Consider the following 10,966-nt stretch of genomic DNA (forward strand, 5'->3'; position numbering starts at 1 on the left):
TCGTCGCGATGTGCCGCCTCGTAATCCACAAAGCGGGGGGGGGGGGGGGAACGCGCGGGTCCATCAAAGTGTGACTTGCTAATTGCGGCAGTAAACTCGGGGCTGCACGTTGTCCCGAGACATAAATAACTCGCAGAGGTTAAAGACGGAGTCGCGTGGAAGAGGAGGAGGAGGGGGGAGGAGGCGGGGGGGGGAGGGGGGGTCATCACAATGGATTTGTTGATGTTCACGTGCGGCCCAGAATTCACAATGGGGGTAAAAGGTAGACGCGCGCTCTGCCAGAGTAAACACGGACGAGCTTGGCTCACGCCGCGTCGTACGAGTCCATGTATTCATGAACGGCGCGAGTCGCTAACTCGCACATACGCACGGCGGCATAACACGACGAGACGAGGGCGACGGAGCAACGGGATGCAGTACGATTTAAAACGTGAAGGAGATTTCGATTTAAAGCTTTCGTGACTGCAAGGATTCATCTTCTTGGTTCTTTCGGTATAGTCACGTAGAAGGGAAATAATAAAATGATAAAAAATTAAAACAGACCTGTTTCTTCACCTGAGAACGGCTGCTTGCGTTGTGGCCGAAACGTCGTGAGAATTATTTTATTATGTTTCATTTTTATTATTTTATTATTTCCTTCTACGTGACTATACCGAAAGAACCAAGAAGGTGAAGGAGATTGTTTTTTTAAGTGTGTGTGTGTTTTTTCATTATATCTCGTTCAAAATACTTGCGTTCGTATAGCAGCGAATCCACAAGGACTCGATCGTAAAAGCGATATCCTGCTCGACCCGATGTGTGTGTTGTGCGATTTGGAAAAGAGGGGAAGAATTCGACGGCCGTTCTGGGCGCAGGGACGCGAACGCGAGACACGCGGCCTCGGGCAACGGGCCAGGGCCAACGAGGAGTCGATGGCAGCGTCGGGATGATGATGAGGAGGAGGAGGCCACGGCGAGGCCGGGAACTCGCGGGGAGCGCCGTCCGCCCGAGTCGCGGCCATACAGACCCAAGGGAAGACCCCACTCACTCGCCTCACTGCCTGCGTTAAATTTGCGGTTCAGTTATCCATCGGCTCGCCCCAACACATCGCCAACCACGCCAGCCACCCAAACATCCCAAACAACGAACCAGTCACACCACCAATCACCCCCCCCCCCCCCCCAAAACCACACCAACCGACCACACAACGGACAACCACCGCCACACCAACAACCACACCGCGTAGCAGGCCGTGACGAGTCATGGCCAGGGCAGAGGGCAGTGCCACCGTGGCTGCTGCTGCGCTGCCCTCGGCTGACAGCAGCGTGCCCCCCCCCCCCAGCAGCCTCGCACAGCACCACCTGCTGTGCTGCACCTGCAGGGTGCACATGCTTAAAATCCTGCCCAGCTCCCTCCATGAGACGTGTTCGAACGACGGCAGGTTCGGCGCACGCCGTAAAGACGGCGCCATTGTGCCCATGAAGCGTTCACTTCAAGGTCGTGCGATGAACACGCGCCGTGAGCTCGATCTGGACGTGCGTTCACGTGATGATGATCATCATCACGTGATGATGATCATCATCATCATTTCGTGATGATGATGATCATCATCACGTGATGATGATGATCATCATCATAATTTCGTTTGCTTACCAGAGAGCCTCACTGAGGCTCAAGACTGTGGCGCAGGAGGGTCCTGCGCTTGAGTGTCTGGCTATGCTGTTCCATCAATGCGTGCGGGGAGGTGACAAGAGTGAGCCAGAGGAAACCCGTGCGCATGCGGGGATAACTCCCGAAGCTCCGCGCGCACGGGCTCACGAAACCACTTGCTTCACTGAAATATCCCGGTCGCAGCGCAGCCCTGCGGGGTTTGGGAGTTTCACAGATCTCTACGTGATCCACCAACTCTTGCCCCCCCCCCCCCACCGAAACTTCGACTCAAGGAAGTGGATCACGAGGGCAGAAATGAGGCATTTACGACCAAAGCGGCACAGACGCGCGGCTCTCTTGGCGGCGTTGTCTTTGTCTGAGTTAAGGTTTTAGATTGCCAAGCAAGTGCAGGACTCGAGAAAACAACACACACTATCGTGATGATGATTATTATTATGAGTGCGGGTACAAATTATTACATGAATCGTTAATTCGCGTGGCGATCTTGCGCTTTCGCGATGGGCCCGGACCCGTTGCGCGATAACAACCGTCTAGACGTGCTTGGTAGACTTCATCAGAACGCGGGCGAGTTTGTTTATTTGTCTCTTTATCGATTTATTTGCCGATGCGATTCAAGTGAACGTGCCCTCGGCCCCGCGTGCGCACACAAAGAAAGGGAAGAAGCGGCGCCGTCAATGACCATCGCGGGCGCGAGTTTTAGGAACCATCTGATGGTGCCGACACAAGGGCACATACATAGCAACGTATCGTCATCGTTAGTATTCACGGCCCGGTGAGTGGCCCGCACGCGACGTCTGGCGATGAGCAAACTCAGACTTCAAGGGCGACTCGTTGCGCAGAGCGCGACTTTTGTGGATTGTAACAAGCAGCGGCGCTCCGGTCGCCTGCCCGGAACGGACTCCTCCTGACGAGGGCAAGCGCGAGTCGCGAACCATATCGTTCCATCATCTCCCTCTCGCTCTGTCTCTCTCTCCATGCGCGACGATGGCCACGTGCCCTGCTTGTGTTGTGCGTGGCGCGTGCAGCGCCATGTGCCGCGGCTCGTAATTTTTTATTGTATCTTGTTGTTGTTTGTGACTTTTTGTATCGAAATCGGCTCCAGTGCTATAGCTGTTAGCAGCAATAAAAGTGTTTTGAAAGTCAAAAGACTCCGTCTAGCTCCCTCTCTCTCCCCGTCTCTCTCCCCCGTCTAGCCCCCCCCCTCTCTCCCCCCGTCTCCCCTCTCCCTCTTTTTTTAAACACATCTTAATCCATTTAATCTGAAAAAACAAGTATGAAATACCATACTCTTTGGTTCTTTCGGTAAAGTCACGTAGGTATAAAATAAAATAAATCACGACGTTTCGATTGCAACACAAGCATGGATCCCTGCAGTTACGAAAACTTCAAATATAAAATACCACTTCAGGGTGTCACTTGCGGATGTTTGTCGACTACCAAACCGCATGCATTCCCATCATCGCTGCCCACTCGCAGAGATATTCCACGGCACTCTCTTTTGTTTACGATCAGAGAAAGCAAGAAGATGCTCGGGGTTTCGGCATTTTGCTTCGTTCATCATTTAATTTTTTTGTTTTTTTTCAATGCTTTGCTTCATGTGCCCCCCCCCCTTTAATTGAAAGATACCCCCGTATGCCTGCTCAGTCATTTGCTGAAGGTTTTAGTAAATGAAACAGTTTGTGTTCGGTTGTAGATACGCGGCGTGACCAACAACAGCAGGGCACAGCCATTGGCGATCGAACCTCGGTGGAGTGACTATGAACCTAGACGAGATCTGAGATAAAGATAACGAATACAACACAATCGCGTTGCTCAAAAATGTTGTAAGTAGGCAGCCTTGACTTAATGCGCGATTTAAAATAGAAACAAGACTGACGCTATAGGCCAGATGTTACTAAGCGTGGCGGGAAGGTCCGAAGATTGGAATAACGATTTTTATAGGAACATGCAGCGTGACAGTACAACTGGGACGACGCTCTTACGTTACATTACTTTGCAGGCAGACTTAATCCGCCAGCGTCTTGTGAACACAATCAGCTTGGAGCACAGGGGCAGAGGAGTTCAGTATGGGGGGAGGGGGGAAGAGGCGACGAGACAAAGCTAAAGCCCAGCGTGGTGAAGTATGGTCAAGCAACTCCCACGCACCGGCACGGCGCTGTGAAAGATCTCAACCAGCAGTGGATTGAGAATGGGCTGTGAAAGAGGAAGTTCACTTCAGAGAGAGCACGACCCGCAACCTGTGGCACAGCGCGGCCTCAGTGGGAGCACTGCGGCTCGTTTGATCGTCCACGTTCACGCACAGCCATCGTTGTTAATCCACGGCTGGACGAGGGCCTCCCCGTGCCGTGCGTGACATTGGGGGGCCGTTTGACCATACTTCACCACGCAGCCCCCTGCTGCCCCCCTCCCCACGTGGCCCCACAGACCCCCCCCCCCCCCCCCGAGGCTGAACCGCGGTGCACTGTGGTCGCCCGTCCAGGCACTGACCAGGCTTCACCCCGGCTTGGCTTGCGAGGTTCTGACGGCGTCGTGCGCTTTGTGGCGATGGTGGCGGCTGCGCTGCACGTGGCGGCTGCTGCCTGCAGTGATCCGGAGCTGTGCGGGCAGCAGCAACAGCGAGGGTTGGTGGATCACCGCAACAGAGGGTGCCATAGCATTGACTCGCCAGGAGAAGGCAGTACAGCAAATGTGTGGATTCCACCTGGCCCATATAAATTGCGATTTCGACGGATAATCCGGTTTCCTCCCACATGCAAACACTCCGTTAATTTACCGTTCCAACCTCAACATGTAGAGGATCACAGAGCTTGGGAAATTGTTTGGTAGCAATGGCCCAACTGCGTGTCCGCTGCTTTGTACGTATGTTGTATGTATGTTGAACTTCTTTCGCACCGTACGACAGCGCGTTACAATTTTAACATTACTAGCACTTTGAATGTTGTTGTTGTTTGATGTTGTTTTTGTTATCCCGGGGTGATTTGCTCCGAGGCGTACCTTATAATGGTGGCGAGGCGCGTGGCCCGCGTCCTCTCGACGATGAGGCGGCTCAGCACGAGGCGCGCGGTTGCCGGGAAGCTGCTATCAGGGGGGTGGGGAGGGGAGACGCCGGGCGCGATTTGCGAACGCCAGCTTATACGCGCCACGCCGTACATCCGACGAATACGCAGGGCTTTGTTGCCATTCCAAGAACCTGCTCGGGCCTTTCAGTTCCCCAAAAAAACCCCAACAAAAATCCCCGCGAACTCGATAAAACCACCGTGGTATATAAATCCCGATGCGTCGGTGGGCGAGACTTGTTCACATTCACGAACCCGAGAGGGCGAACTGAATGAAGGTGACATCTGGACAGATTGAGAGCGACGGAGTCGATTTGGCTCGCGCCCCGGCGGTCCCCGTTGCGCTGTTCGTGACCCGCTGGTCTCTGCGCGAGAGTTGACCGACCGCCGTCCAGGATTTAAAATTCGCAACTTTTCCCGATTGTGGCCAGCGAGTGGCGCGCGAGTCGCCGCATTGCACGCGGATTTTTTTATCGTGATTTGTAAATATAAATATTTACTAGATGCAAATAAAACCATTGATCCCAAACACATTTATTTGGAAAAAAAACCCCGTGGAGGTTTACACGAGATATTTGTCACATCACGCGTGGGGTGTTCCTATTGATTAGGCAGCGGATAGTTTATGACTTTGTGTATTGCAGGGGCACTCATTCAATTGCGTATCTTAGCCAACGAGGGTCCAGTGATGGGCAGACTGCACATCAACAACACCGCGCAGACAAAAGTAATTAACATTTTAATAAATCGGCTGTAGTTCAATGCATCATTTATTCTGGTCGCCAACGGCACGCGACATAATTACGTGGCAATGCAATGGGATGTTTAAAGCAATACACGTTGCTCGTCCTGCGTTTGGTTTAATATTTGACAAACTAATTAGCCGTGCTGTCTCTCGTCGCCTTTGCAGCACGCTAGCGCTATTGTTTCTGTTGCGTATTAGGGAGTGGTGATGTAACCTTCTGCCAGGGACAATATATATTGTGATACTTATCATTCATAGTATCTATTTGTGTTCATTCATCCCATGCATGTATGCACAGATCGTCATATGGATTCTTGTCATAGTGTTATTTGGTAGTAAATTGGATTCGTTCGGATATTTCGTGGTGTTTTTATTTGCCTTTCTAATTGTTGTTTATTTGTTAGACATTCTATTGCAATGTTGTGGAGCTGACAACTCGAGTAGTTTGCCACGCCCGCCATAACATCGGCTCACCTGTGTATGCGACCAATAAACTTTGATTGATTAGTGAGGCATAGCTTCCCCGGGAGCTGTGCGGATGGACACCCCCCCCCCCCCCCTGTTTCATGGACACGTTTACGGAGAAATGCATTCTTAAAGTTAAAACGCACACATTTCTAACGCCCTGCACAGGTTTCGTTGGATGCAGAGACGCAGGAATCCACAGACAACGTGGCAAGGCAGCCAGAACCTGCGCCAGCAATTGCCCGAGCACTGCGGTCCTACACTTAGAGCGTTTGGCCAACTCCACTCTGCCCGCGCACATCCCCCACACACTCGCGCGCGCCAGGGGACACGTGGTTAACTACCTCGCCTGGTATGCAGGAGGTCGTGGGTTTGACCCTGACACCTGCTGTATATTTGGAGTTTGCGTGTCTCTCTCTCTCTCTTCTCGTGGATTTTTCACTCCTGGTCCTCCGCTTTTCTCCCCTCCACATTTAGAATCAACATCACGCGTTCAGACTAATTCACTGCTATACATTTCCGCACGATGATCAGCCACTTCGTTCGGCTATCGTTTGTGGGCAGGTCGCTTCTGAAAAAATAGCTCAGCGGGGCCTTACCTGGTAAAAAAAATAACAGTACAACATACAGCGGAGTGAGTCTGTGAGGGTGCGAGCGAGTTCAGGCAGAGTCAGAGATAGTGTGCGTGTGGGGGACGTGTCGCGTTATCGCGCCAGAGTCGTTGAATGTCTCCCGCGTCTTTATCAGCGCGTCCGATAGCGGCAGAGGCGCCCAGTCACGCGATGCGCCGCTTTGAGGGCACCGCGTTGGGAGTCGCGCCTCTCCTGCCCTGGCGGAGGAGGAGGAGGAGGAGACGAAGCTGCTGCTGCTCACTCGCTCGGGCCCCTGGCTAGAGCCGCGTGCTGGCGCCACCTTCACGGCCGTCTGGCGCTCATCACGGCTCCTTTCTGGGATGGGCCGCGAGGTGAAGGGGGATCGCGCTGCGGCGATGACCCGTGAATGGAGCTCTGGGCTCGGGGACGCGGCTAGCGCTGTCAGCGTGACTTGGGGTCATTTCATCCCGGATCGATCTTCTCGAGTGATCGCCACTCGTTTTCTCACACACGTGGCCTGCTGAAAACTCCCAGCCCGTGGTCGGGATGGGATCCACAACGAGTGGCTCATTCATTCCGCGGCGATTCAAATAAAATAAAGGACATTGACGCGGCGCGCGATTTGTATTTTATTTTTCAAAGCCGCGGTGTCTCGCTGTTGCCGGAGGCCGTGGAGTTGAGGGCAAGGCTCGTGACGCGCCACGGGCATCCGGCCCACGCACCGTGTGGGTCCGTTCATTCGCCTCGACGGGTTTGAACAATCCACGAGCAAAGGTGCAGCCCCCGTAATTCCATGCTCACGCTACTGTTGGCGGAAGCGCGTGCGCGAGTAGAGGGAGCTCTAATAGAGAATGCTCCCTCCTGAGCGGGTGATTTTGTACTCTTAGTTTTTTCGGTAAAGTCACGTAGGTAAAAATAAAAAATACAGATATTTTGCTGTGACGGTTTCACCTGAAGATGGAAGCTTGTGTTGCCTCCGAAACGTCGTGATTTTTATTCTTTTATTTTTTTATTAATTTTTATTTCATTTTTTACCTACGTGACTTTACCGAAAAAAACTAAGAGTATGAATCCTTGCAGTCACGAAAGTTTCAAATCGGGTGATTTTGGCCTACTCTTCCACCGTGGCAAGACGCCTTGGAAGAGGGTGGGAGTACCCACACCTCACCCCACCACACGCCACCTGCTGATCGATCGGCTAACTCCGCTGTGCCCATTCGTACCGCTGTGTGAACAGAGGCGGGCGACTGCAAGAACATTGCCCGGTCGCGTAACGAGCGTGGGGCAGGCAGGGGGTGCCTTCCTCCTCCCCCACCTCCCACGCCTTCCCCTGGTGGCCAAAGCTACGAGTTGGGGCCCCCCTTTGACAACCACCACGAGACCCGTTTTCAACAACAGTGTCAAAGAACGCATTTAAAACGCGATTTAATTTGTATTTTCATGAACATGCTTTCATTTTTCTTAGGTTTTTTCTGTAAAGTCACGTAGGTAAAAAAATAAAATTAATAAAAGTAAAATAAAAATAAAATAAAAATCACGACGTTTCGGAGGCAACACAGACGGAAGCTTGTGTTGCCTCCGAAACGTCGTGATTTTTATTTTATTTTACTTTAATTAATTTTAATTTTTTTACCTACGTTACTTTACCGAAAAAACCTAAGAATATGAATCTCTGCAGTCACGAAAGCTTCAAATCTAGAATGCTTTCATTTACGTCCCAAATGTTGTGTTAATTTAATTAGAGCAGTAACGTAACGTTGCAAAGGGGTAACTACGGAGCTACAGTTGCTGCATCTTGCCAAGATGGAGCGCTCCTACGGCGTTACATGTTCGAGGCCGCGAGCGTAACGATGATGTGATGAGTCGAGAGAGGCCGCGATGTAGAACAGCCTCGTTGCGACCGTGCGAGACAAATCAAACATTGGGGCCTCACCTGACCGATGATCAATCATTGATCTCGCTCAACACCAGTGGCTATTTATACATCCTGAACGGGGGAGGGGTGAGCGAGAAGGATGGAAACGCTCGCGTTGAGTGTGCACGGTCATCCCCCGCCCCCCCTCGGTCTCAAATTCGAGTTGGATCCCACAAGTGATGGCCTCGAGGTCCCTTTCATTGTAAATCGCGCGCGCGCGTTTCGCCAACAACAACCTCAGCAACTCTTTGGTTCTTTCGGTAAAGTCACGTGGAAAGAAAATTGATAAAATAATAGAATACGACGTTTCGATTGCAACACAAGCAGTCGTCATCGGGTCGAACTAATTTGAGAGAGAGACAAAATACAGACACGGGGTCACACAGACAGACACACAAGCAGAGAGAGAGAGACAACACGGAGACACAGAGAGAGACACACAGAGAGTGACACACAACGACCCAATGCCTCTGTGTCGTGGCCTTAAACAGAGAGAGCCAGGGTGTGGCTGAAGTTCCGCCATGCGCGGCTGACCCACGCCGTGCCGGCCTTCAAGGAGCAGTGGGCGATGGAGGAGGCCGTGTGCTCGGTGGCAGATGACGGGGAGCTCTGCGTGGAGTTATGAACTACCCGTCGGAGGCCGTTGGACTGCGAGAAGAGCTGCGTGCAGAACGAGAGAGAGCGAGAGACTGAGCGAGAGAGTGACCGAGAGAGTGAGCGAGAGGTGGGTGTTTACATAAAGCAAAGTTATAAAAAAAAATTACGAAATGATGAACGAAGCAAAGTGCCGACTACACCGAGCATCTTCTTGTTTCCACTGATCGTAAAAAAAAAAGAGAGAGAGAGGGGGGCAGAGAGAGAGGTGGGTCTGCTGGAGCAGAGAAATTAGCATGTCAATGAGAGAGCTGTGTGGAAATCCACCCCGCGGCGGCCGGGGAGAGAAAGAGCGAATGGACCTACGGGAGCCTGGTAAATGTTAACCTCACCAACTCAACCACCCAAGATACAGCATCTGTACTCCGTGGGGACTCGCTCGCGTGTTTTGCCCGTGGAGGCGATTGTAGACTCACCCGCGAGTGTGTGGCTAACAGCTTTGTGTCCTGCAAAGAGATAAAGATCCCCCGTATAGCCTCAACAGACTGTTGGGGCAAGTACTGTTAGCGAACACCTATGAAGGCCGGAACAGCGCACGGGGCGGGGGTGGGGGGGCCAGCATCACGCCCGGCCGCCTTTCTCTACCCAGTGGCGATGTTTACACACCGCACCAAGCACTAATTGGAGGCTGAGTCGACCTAGGAGAGACCCAGGACCGGTTCAGATAATCGTCACTGGTTGTTGGCCGCGAACAGGAATCGAACTCGGATCGTCGAATTCGTAACGCGGCGCGCAAACCGCTTACACGACCGCTCCCCCACAGTGTGCCCTGTGCACACACACACACAGACGCACGCATGCAGCAGGAAAGCTCAATCCTTGGCTGTGAGAGTGATTACAAACGAACACTCCATGATGGAACGAGGCACACACCGCTCAGCACGGAGCCCCCTGCTGCCCCCCCCCCTGCCGCACCCCCCTTTGTGCGGACGCTGGGGGGTGGGTAGCCCCATCATGATCGCAATCAGCTGCGAGATGAGGCGGCGTTCCCCATCCATTGTGCCCGGGAGGGGGGCGATTATCGCCACTTTGTGGCACGTGGGAGGAGAGAGGCCCCCCACCCCCCGCTCCGTATCGGTGTTTACATCTTGGGGGCTGCCGGCCACTCAACAAAGCCCCGCGAGGGGGGGGGGCTGGCTAATGGTGCGCAACGACGCTAATGATTATTTCGTGTTAAGTGTTTGTTTTTTATATGTAGTGCGGCGTCCGACTCGGGAGCCGTGTCCCAACAGAGAAAGTTCTTGCCTATGAACATCTGGCAGGTCACCAGCCGTTGGGTAAGCCTGGCTCCCAAGTTTCAAGTAAATTGTTTTTTATATCACCAGGAGAGAACTCAAGAGACCAGGAAAAAGAGTATACTCTGTTTTGTTCTTTCGGTAAAGTCACGTAGGTATAAAATAAAATAAATCACGACGTTTCGGGCGCAGCACAAGCGTCCATCATCAGGTGATCATCAGGTGATGACGGACGCTTGTGTTGCGCCCGAAACGTCGTGATTTATTTTATTTTATACCCACGTGACTTTACCGAAAGAACCAAAGCGTATGGATTCCTGTAGTCACGAGAGCTTCAAATCAAGATTCTACTCGAGTACGTTGCTGGAGCGACCCGGGTCACCTACGATGAATGGCAAAACCGGTTCACAGTTCACTCGAATTAAACGGATCCCGCTGAGATTATTCCCTCGTAGAAAGCCATGTGGCTGACGGGATGTGTTAAATAATAATAATAACAATCTTGACTTAAAGCTTCCGTGGCTGCAGGAATTCATATGCTTTGGGTCTTTCGGTAAAGTAGATAGATACAAATTTATAAAAATTACATATTTTAGATAATTATTATTTGTACCTATCTACGTGACTTTACCGAAAAGACCCAAAGCATATGA

This window comes from Lampetra planeri, chromosome 26 (assembly GCF_965212315.1).
Source record: "Lampetra planeri chromosome 26, kcLamPlan1.2.h2, whole genome shotgun sequence".
Taxonomy (NCBI): domain Eukaryota; kingdom Metazoa; phylum Chordata; class Hyperoartia; order Petromyzontiformes; family Petromyzontidae; genus Lampetra; species Lampetra planeri.